The 7968-nt window shown below is 40.3% G+C and overlaps 1 pseudogene; it reads left to right on the top strand.

Moving 5' to 3' along the window:
• The first annotated feature begins 337 nt into the window (after window positions 1-337).
• On the top strand, window positions 338-3260 carry LOC132226217 (keratin, type I cytoskeletal 18-like; annotated as a pseudogene).
• Window positions 3261-7968: the final 4708 nt, after the last annotated feature.

Raw genomic sequence — 7968 nt, 5'->3', positions numbered from 1 at the left:
ATTGACCCTGCCTTGAGTGTGACAGGGGGCGGTGCCCCAACCCCCCAATAGGCCCTACCCTGAGCATGACTGAGGGTGGCATCGCAACCTCCCAATCCGCCCTGCTCTGTGCATGACAGGGGGTGGCACCCCAATTCCCCAATCGGCCCTGCTCTGAGCCCGACCAGGGGCTGCACCTAGGGATTGGGCCTGCCCTCTGCCACCTGGGAGCAGGCCTAAGCCAGCAGGTCGTTATCTCCCGAGGGCTCCCAGACTGCAAGAGGGCACAGGCCTGGCTGAGGGACCCCTCCTACCCCCCGAGTGCATAAATTTTTGTGCACCGGGCCTCTAGTAAATATTATAAAGAAGTAAATATTAGGAGGCACAATGACAGAGAAAGAATTATGTAACCAGCTAGAAAAAAAAAAACTTAGACCACCAAAGCAACAACAATGAAACATAGCTGACTTCCCTACAGGAAAAAAACAGATAAAAGAAAGAAAGAAAGCCTGAAGACAATGGAACGATATACTAAAAATGCTGGGAAAACACCTGCAAAAAGTTTCTATAAACTGAAAAATGATTTTTCAAAAATGAGCTTGAAAAAAGGTTTTTTCCAGTAAATGCAGGAAAGTTTTGCACCCACATACCCGTACAGGGGGAAATACTTTCCAGCTGCATGACATGGGAGAAGAAAATTGTTCTACATGGAAATTCAAGATACAGGACATATTTAAGAATATCAAATAAAAGAGTTATTCAATTTTGATATACAACTATAATAATATTACCTTGTTGGGCTAACATATTACAAATGAGTTAAAAGGATACATTGATGGGAAAATAAAATGAAATAAATAAGGATAAAAGCAGTTAAAGGGTTCTAATGTTTTTGCATTGTCTGAGAAGAGGTTATACTTATTTGTCTTAGACTGCAAGAAGTCATCTTTGCATATTGTAAAAAATAATAACAAGAGAATGTATAGCTACCAAGTTAATAGCAGGAGGAAATGGAATTATACAAAATAATTAAACAAACCAAAGAAAAGACATATACTAGTAACTTGAGTCGCGGACCTGGCACTCACTGCTTTAACCTGAGTCTAGGCTTCTCACCTTCCTCGCTGAAGAACATGAACTTCAGCATCCCCTCTGGCTTCTCCACAAACTACCAGACCCTGAGCTCTGTGCAGTATAACTCAGCCACCGGGCCAGCTGGCCAGCAACTCAACCCAATGTCTATGCAGGTGCCAGGGGCTTCGGCTCCCCGATCTCTGTGCCCCACTCCACCAGTGTGGGGGTGTCTTGGGGTCCGGGGCCTGGCTAGGGGGATGGCCAGGGGTCTAGCGGGTATAATAGGGAATGTCTAGAGCGAGAAGAATACTATGAAATACCTGAATGACCACCTGGCCTCCTATCTGGAGAGGGCGAGAAGCCTGGAGGCTGATAATCAGAGACTGGAGAGTGAAATCCAAGAACACCTGAAGAAGAAGGGACCTGGTCAGAGACTGGGGGCATTATTTCAAGACCATCAAGGACCCGAGGGCTCGGATATTTGCAAGTTCTGTGGACAATACCTGCATTATTCTGCAGACTGACAATGCCCATCTTGCTGCTGATGACTTCAGAGTTAAGTATGAGATGGAGCTGGCCATGCACCAGTCTGTGGAGAGTGACACTAATGGGCTCCGAAAGGTCACTGATAACACCAATCACTCAGTTACAGCTGGAGACAGAGATCGAGGCTCTCAAGGAGCAGTTGCTCTTCATGAAGAACCACGAGGAGGAAGTAAATGGTCTACAAATTAGACTACCAACTCTGGATTGACTGTGGAGTTGGATGCCCCTGAATCTCAGGACAACAGCAAGATCATGGCAGACATCTGGGCCCAGTATGACGAGCTGGCTCAGAAGGACCGAGAGGAGCTAGACAAGTAGTGGTCCCAGTAGATGGAGAAGAGCACTGCAGTGGTCACCTCAAAGACCACTGAGATAAGGTCAGACATAGGGTCTGTCCTTAGAGATGGGCCTGGACTCAATGAGAAATCTGATGGACAGTTTGGAGAACAGCCTGAGGGAGGTGGAGACGTGCTATGCCGTGCAGGTGGACAGCCTGCCTCACTACTGAGGGCAGCGGGCCTAGGGGGAGCAAATGGGCTGGTAAATGTGGAGCATGGGAGATTTGTAAAACTAGTGGTAGATAAGATAGGTTTGGAAAGATGGGGCATGTTTAGGTAAAACCTGTAATTTATTTACAGTGGATAATATATGTCATAGATTTAATTATGATTATAATCAATGAAAGTTGGTATATCTGTACTTAATGATTGTGAAAAATAAGAATTTAAAACTTGTCATTATCAACTCCACTAACAACCTTTAGATTATTGGAATAAGTCTATTTTATTATCTACTATGTGTTTTTTTTTCTTTTTTGAGTTCTTTCTTTCCATTTATTTATTTATTTGTTTGTTTTTAGTTGGGATGACATTGGTTCACAAAACCATACATGTTTCAAGTCTACAACTCAATAAAACATCATACCATAAGTATTAAACTTCCCTTGACCAACCTCATAGGTGATTAGGGAACTGGGCACTGCAGAAATTGCCCGGCCTCAAATTCTGCTGTCACATTTTGCATACAGTTCTTTCCAGCTGTATGACTATGGGCAAAGACTCAACTTCTCGGTGTCTCTGTTTTGTTTTGTTTTGAATCTGTAAAATGGGAATAATAGGAGAACATAACTAATAGGCTTGTTCTGAGAATTACATGAATTAATAGTCATAAAATCTGAGAATAGAGACTGGAGTTCAACAAATGGCTGTTATTTTTATTGTTACAGTTATGACTTTTACATGGGAAATTGTTTTGTTATTGGAATTAAATGCTTATTCTGTAGGTCCAAGGACACCAAGTGAACAGCCTTTATCACTGGCCTTGCTCTGTCCTCAACTCTGAACCAGGAGCTTAGTAATATCTCATGGATCTCATCTATCCTGCGTGAAATATATTTGCTGAAATCTGGCAAACAATGCAGAAGTCCAGCTTATGTGTAGGCTTTCTGCTTGGCACTGGGGATAGTGTCCAGTAAGACACAGGCTGTAACCTTGAAAGAACTCACAGACCTGCAAACAAAGAATTTCCATAAGTAAAGAATTTCCATGCAGTGAGATACGGCTAATAGGAGGAAGAATGTATCTCAGCAGTAGGATGAAAAATGTGCTTTGCAAGCAGAAATGAGGGCTACAGTAGTCTCCTCACTCTCTTATCTCAGGGGATAAGTTCCAAGACCCCCATTAGATGCCTGATACTGAGGATAGTCCCAAACTCCTCAGTCTCTCTCTCTCTCTCTCTCTCTCTCTCTCTCTCTCTCTCTCTATATATATATATATATATATATATATATATATATATATATATATATATTTTTTTTTTTTTTTTTTCCTATACATACTTACCTTGTACTTAAAGGAAGCACTTGATGTCTTCTCTTTGGCATATCCAAATTGCTAGCACCACTACTCTTGCACTTTGGGGCCATTAACTAAAATAAGAGTTACTTGGATAAAAGCACTGGGATACTGTGACAGTGAATCTGATAACCAAGGCGGCTACTAAATGACTAATGGTGGATGTGGTGGGGTGGGGGGTGGGGGGTGGAGAGCATATACAGCATGGAGAAGCTCCAGACAAAGGACAAGGGGATGATTCACATCCCGGGTTGGATGGCATGAGATTTTCACGTTAACATAGAACGGGGCACAATTTAAAAGTTATTAATTGTTTACTTCTGGGGTTTTTCATTTAATATTTTTGGACTGCAGTTGACTGCGGGTAACTGAAACTGTGGACAGCAAAACTGAGGATAGGAGGGGATTACTGCGTTTTCTGGCCAGGTAAGAACTGGAAGGCTTTACAATGGATTTGGAAGGAGAGGATAGTCTAGGCATAAAGAACAGCATGCACACAGAGGCAGAAAGGCGTGAGAGTCCAAGGCATGCTGGGGGAATGGCTAATTGCCCTTTGTGCCGGGTACCTCAGATGGCTAGAACGGGAATCAGCATTTGTAAAGGCTGGAGAAATAGGCCAGAATTGGGTTGTGACTGCTTTTCCATGGAATTTAGAATTTTTTTCAGAATTATTTTAAAGGCAAATCTTTTACAGCAAACCTTCAAATAACATCATAGTTAAGGTATACTTTATTGGACTTTAAAGTTTGAGTATGAGTTTCCTAAGTAGCCAAGTATTGAGAATTTAGGGTTTAGAAACAGAATTATTCTTTCTTAAACTAAGTTATATTATGACCAACTAAATGTCAACTCGTACTTGCTGAACTGTATATGGCTGTGCAAGCTATGATTATAATATCAATGATAAAAATAATAGCACGAGTAATAATAATACCATCTAACATTTATTGACAGTGTTTTATGTGCCAGAAACAATTATGACTCTTTTAGCCCATTAGCATATTTAATTCTCACAACACCTCTTTGATGCAGATACTATTACAATTATCTCAGAAAATATTTTTCTAAACAAGTAAAAACATGATACCAATGGTAATGGTAGGTTATGTTATTTTCTTTATGTTGTGGACCTCAAGAAGAAAGATTCATTTGATGTGAACCCAGAGAAGAAATGTATCTGCTGCAATGGACTCCCCATGGTCTCAAACTAGGTGAAATCAATGGAGCAGCCACATTTTATGAACACTGAGAGTCTAGACAGGGGTAGGCAAACTTTTTGACTCGAGGGCCACAATGGGTTCTTAAACTGGACCGGAGGGCCGGAACAAAAGCATGGATGGAGCATTTGTGTGAACTAATATAAATTCAAAGTAAACATCATTACATAAAAGGGTACGGTCTTTTTTTGTTTTTAGTTTTATTCATTTCAAACGGGCCGGATCCGGCCCGAGGGCCGTAGTTTGCCCACGGCTGGTAGCAGCTGACAGGGGCTCCTTAAGTTCCGTTTATCCCAGGAAGAACTTCAGACTGAACTCTTGGCTTCCTAAGCAATGCGCTACTCCTTTACACTGCCTGAGCCAACTGTTATAAGGGGGTTCCTGGTATCCTCTTCCCACCAGTGGACCAAGACCTGCCCCATGCAATCAGAACTGCTCCGTAACAACCAATCAGGATGCATAATGCTGACCAACCAGAACTGTGCAGTTCAGAAGTGTATGAATTTGGATATTTCTTTACATGAAATGGACCTAATTAGGAACTGTGTCAGGAACTTTCTAGCTACAAAAAGTGCCCTTCCCTTTGTGTAGGCAGAACATAACTTAGGTTGCTAACTCAACCTGAGTCTCCCGGGCTGCATTTGCTCAAATAAATGTTTATTACTCTTTATTACAGTCTAAAATTAATTTTGGTTTACAATGTGTACACCAGGCCTCATCAACCTTTTATTTCCCTTGAATGCCCATCTTTTCTGTAGTTTTATAAGATAAGATAGATAGAGACAGAGAGAAACAGGGAAGGTCTTTAGAAAATTATTATTCCTAGCTGAATTTTATTTATCTTTGTAAAAATGATTTAGAGTGGAAAAAAAAAGACAATTCTATCAATAAGAATAGTATTCTACCTTGGTGATTTTGACTAGGTTGAGACTGGTAAGTGCCGAATTAGAGATTCTAGAAGATATACTGGGTTTCAAACAGGGTGAGTTTTGTCTTCTGTATCTGCCTGTCAAGCCAGACTCAAAGCACTACAATATTATATCATTCCCCTTTCCACTCACCACCTTTGCACAAAATCAAGTACCAACACAAGATAGTCACTCACTTTCCATTTAGGAACATTTACCTCTTTGTGGGAAAAATAGAATGAACATTTGGGGCTCTCAAAGTACTACCAGGAAAATGTCAATGGACATCCACTTAAAATTAGACTTAATTCCACAGGGAAATTGTGATGGAATAGTCAATTTAGAAATTTAAATCCCGGGCATAGATTCAGACATGTTTAAGAACCCTTACTGGAGTAAGTATTTGCTTGAAGTTCTTTTTAATCCCCAGCAACTGTGGGTTTAAGATTTTCACAAAATGAGAGGAAAGAAATTATGTGTAATTTTCTCATCTGAACTAGTCTCCTTTTGCCTACTGCTTTCCAAACTTCAGCTACTTAGCATGTCAGCCAAATCCTGCCATGAACATCACTTTCCAGCAATCTGAATGGGAAACCACAGAGCCCCTGTGCTTTCAAATTATGCACTGACAAATCCAGAATAATCAGGGGGAAGCACAAGACAGATTACGTTTTACCTACAGTGAAATTTAGGACATGCCACAAGTAATTGATTCTCTTTCTAGGATAATTTATGAACAAAGGCTTAAATTTGACTTTTTAAACACAATGGCAGATGACTATTTTAACATTAGGGTAAAGTCAGAATAATGAGACCTTTTCTGTTATTCTGACCAATTGTTTTCTTTTTGCCACCATTGTGCTGGCCCCTCTATGTCAGCATCAGTCACTCTGTTATGATTCTTAGTTTGCCTGGCTTTCTCCACTATGTGAGTTCCTCCAGCATAGGGATTTATTCTTGTTTACTCTTGTGAAAGGTATGTCAGTATTTGCCACAATGTCCTGTCTATGGTAGGCAGTCAACCAATGCTGTTGAATGTATGAGTGAATGAATACATGTGCGCGTGTTGTGGCAAAAGCAATAGTTAGTGGTCCTGAATTCTACTGAAGCTCTGTCATTAACAAAGTTTGTTGAACAGTTGATTTAATGTTTCTTCACCAACAAAAGATGATCTTCAATATTTCTTCCAAAAAAACTTTTATTTCTATAGCAAGTGATTTACAGCATTTTATAAAATGCAAAGTGTGAAACAAATATAATTAATAAGTAGTTCAAATTTTGACATCTAACCACCATGTTTGGGAAATCTGACTATTGTGTACCCCTCCCCCCTCACTTTGCCAAATATTTCAATTCCTTTCCTTTCTGGCTCGTTTTGTCCCCCCTCCCCCCCCCCCCCCCACTAATTCTTAGAGGAAGAAAAGAAGTGAGGAAAACAGTCATTGTATTGAGAATAAGTCAGAGACTTTTTTTTTTTGGCTTGAATTTTTTTATTGAATTTATTGGGGTAACATTGGCTAATAAAATTATATAGATTCCAGGTGTCAATTCTATAATACATCATCTGTATATTGTACTGGGTGTTCACCACCACACTGGACTTGGAGAGAACTTTGTTCTTCATGCTGGCAGCTGGGGGCTTCATTTCTTGGAGCTCGGTTTTCATGTCAGCCTAAAATAACAAGCTAGCCCCTTGTGAGTGCTATAATTCTACTAGAATTTATGACAGTGAAGAGAAAAACAGTGGGAGAAGATTGATCAAGTAGGATTTTTCAAACCACAGGCTGGTTATTGGGGGATATCGACTTGTTTTTAAAATCATTCTTATAATTGTGTATAGGTGATGATTGCCCCAGAAATTTTCCATGCTTTTGAAAAGCTTGCATAATGGCTTGTGTGGCAATTGCAAAATCATCCCTTGATGTGAACTTAACCCAGAGAAGGAAATTTCAAAATGTGTCCTCAAAATTTTAGGCTTTTCCTCCTGCAGAGATGGAGGGGCTATGGGGGGATGTTTGTGGAAGCTAGGAAGGGGGAGGAGTTTGTGTAATGAGTGGAAAAATCATCCAAGAGTTTATAAACAGTTGCAGTGCATTGAGGCAACCACATTTGAGACTGTGGGGGGAAAAAAAAGAAAACATAAACCCATCATTTGCCCTCATTTCAGCCGAGAAGGAGATTGTCCATTTTCTGTTTTGGTCTTCTGTGTTTCAAAGATTGATGTCAAAATAAAAACAATAAGACACTCATGGTATTTTCTTTCCTAATTTGCCAATTGAAGATCAGCTACCCAGAAAGCAGGGTTCTGAGTGCACTACAGATGAGTTTTTTTCAGAGCCTTTCTATTAGCTGCCATTTCAGAAAAGTTTTTTTCTCCTTAATTGCAAGAGA

Source organism: Myotis daubentonii, chromosome 2, assembly GCF_963259705.1.
Source record: "Myotis daubentonii chromosome 2, mMyoDau2.1, whole genome shotgun sequence".
Classification (NCBI taxonomy): domain Eukaryota; kingdom Metazoa; phylum Chordata; class Mammalia; order Chiroptera; family Vespertilionidae; genus Myotis; species Myotis daubentonii.
Note: the sequence above shows the minus strand (reverse complement) of the source record. Positions and strands in the feature narration are given on the sequence as shown.